The sequence below is a fragment of the Oncorhynchus gorbuscha genome, unplaced genomic scaffold, assembly GCF_021184085.1.
Source record: "Oncorhynchus gorbuscha isolate QuinsamMale2020 ecotype Even-year unplaced genomic scaffold, OgorEven_v1.0 Un_scaffold_7195, whole genome shotgun sequence".
In the NCBI taxonomy this organism is placed as follows: domain Eukaryota; kingdom Metazoa; phylum Chordata; class Actinopteri; order Salmoniformes; family Salmonidae; genus Oncorhynchus; species Oncorhynchus gorbuscha.
In genome coordinates, this window is record NW_025750636.1 from 7515 (window position 1) to 10121 (window position 2607).

The 2607-nt window shown below is 40.9% G+C and overlaps 1 pseudogene; it reads left to right on the top strand.

The window, feature by feature from the left end:
• Nucleotides 1-466: 466 nt before the first annotated feature.
• LOC124029658 lies at nucleotides 467-1179 on the top strand (annotated as a pseudogene).
• The last annotated feature ends 1428 nt before the right edge of the window (nucleotides 1180-2607 follow it).

Sequence of the window (2607 nt, forward strand, 5' to 3'; positions counted from 1 at the left end):
GCGATTGGAATAATGGCTACCTCTGTACTTTATGCGAGATTTTCTGCGGGAGCCATCATGTGACCACTTGCTCAATGTGGTCTCTTACGGCTATTCTTCAACATAAATGAGTAAAAATACGTCACAATACTGTAGAGGAGTCATTGGCATGCAGCGCTTTCAAAATATGGGGCACTTCCCTGATTGGATTTTTATCTGGGTTTCGCCTGTAACATCAGTTCTGTTGCACTCACAGACAATATCTTTGCAGTTTTGGAAACGATAGTGTTTTCTATCCAAAGCTGTCAATTATATGCATAGTCGAGCATCTTGTCGTGCCAAAATATCCCGTTTAAAACAGGATTTTTTTTTATCCAAAAAGGAAATACCACCCCCAGAGTTTCAAGCGGTTTTAAGTCTATCACTATGATTATTGTTTAATTATCTCTGTTCCCCCCCCCCTCTCTCTCCCTCCCCCAGGGGTACCATGGTTCAAACATTGAACAATATGGAGGAGCTTAGAAATTCTTTGTTTGGTCGTCCCTCACCCAGGCACGGACTCAAGCTCCTTTTCTGGTTCGCCAACGATTACATCGTCTCAAAAATGACAACCAGATGGTTGCAAATTACGACCCGAAGAGGGAGACTTTGGTTTCCATCACTTCAAGAACAGACTTGATTGTGAAAACAACGTATGCAAGAGGCTGCTTCCTTTTAGTAAGTACCCATTCTATGACGTGGGCAACCTCCACCTCACAGCATCTGATTCCATGCCTGAGTACGTCAGTGAGGACTACACTCATCAGATAGATGACAGCAACATGGACCGCCTCATCATCAGTATGCGTCCAGACAGGATAGTGGATAAGGTCTATGTGACCCAACACGAGGACCAGAAGAACTTCGACCCGGACAACACATATTGCATCAGCAGGGAGTTGCTCATGATCATACGTGGCCATTCGTTGAGTAACTTCCTGGAACAGGCGGGCTATAACACCCATGAGCAAAATGTAATTATTGATCTGGGCATCGTCCCCAGGGAGTCTGGGGATACCAGGATTGATATGGACTGTGGATCCAGAGCTCCACCCAGAGCTGCACCCAGAGCTCCACCCAGAGCTGCACCCAGAGCTGCACCAGGCTTCTGGGAAAGCTACTGTACCATACTGTAACCAGGCTTCTGGGAAAGCTACTGTACCATACTGTAACCACCTGGGAAAGGTATCATACTTCTGGGAAAGCTACTGTACCATACTGTAACCAGGCTTCTGGGAAAGCTACTGTACCATACTGTAGATCAGTGTCCTTTAGTCCTGGTCCTGGGGACCCTGAAGGGGGGAACTTTTTAGTTTATTTATCCAGAGTGACTTCAGTGCATTAAACTAAAGGCAGATCAACAACAACATCCTGTATCACAGTCAGAGCAAGTCAACTGTTTCTGTTACCATTACTGAGAGGGTTGTTGCTGTTGGGTTCTGCTACTGGCTAATGTACATCTGTATTTTAAAATACAAAATAATTTTAAAAATTAAATACACTTCAAAATACACGTATCTTGTCGTTTCTTTTTCAAACATTGATATTTATGTTATTTTGTAATTGTATTTTGACATTGTTCCCCTTTCCCTTGTTGTGATCAATGTAGTTTCCTCTTCACTTCAACCCAGAACATGTGATGACATTAAATCAATGTGGAAAAGGCTGATTGGATTTGCAAGTCAACTACATAAGAGCATTTCATCTATTGGCCGACAATGAATGCAACAAGTAATAATTCTCCAATTATTTAGAGGCTAATTCATTGAGTCTATATACCAAATATAGAGTCAATTTGATCTATGGTTCATGAGTAGATGTTTAAAGTATGTTTTAGTATTAGCATGTGTGCTAACATGCATCTATATGTACAGTGAGGCATATTTAACGTAGCAACTATTTTTTCTCAAAACCATTAAATACTAAAATCTGAAGTGAATCTGATGTATGGCTCATAAAGGAGAAGATTAGTTCTACATATGCAAATCATGATTTGCTAATAGTTTCCTTGTTTTTTTAGAGATATCAGGACAACATTCAGTGTGGTTCATCTTAGAGACGTCCAATGATAGTGATGACAAGTTTCAAGTTGAAAGGCCACTGTGGAATGGATTTACAGGGATTTAAATGGACACATAAAATCAGCTATCTGTTGACCCTTAGCGTTTCTCAGACTAGGTGAGGATGTTCCATGGGCCTCTACATTCTGAATTTGGTGGCATTTGGTCCAAGAAGATTTTTTTAGCTACTGTTTTGCATATTTGATCATATTAGCGTATGTGCATGTACTGGTTAAGTGTGGAAATCTTTGAATGCATCAAAGTTATTTTCTCAAACGCATTATGGACTATTGTGATGAGTCCTATTTCAGGACCATTGTGATGAGTCCTATTTAGGGACCATTGTGATGAGTCCTCTTTAGGGACCATTGTGATGAGTCCTATTTAGGCACCATTGTGATGAGTCCTATTTACCATTGTGATGAGTCCACTTTAGGTACCATTGTGATGAGTCCTATTTAGGCACCATTGTGATGAGTCCTATTATTTATGAGTCCCCATTGTGATGAGTCCTATTTAGGGACCATTG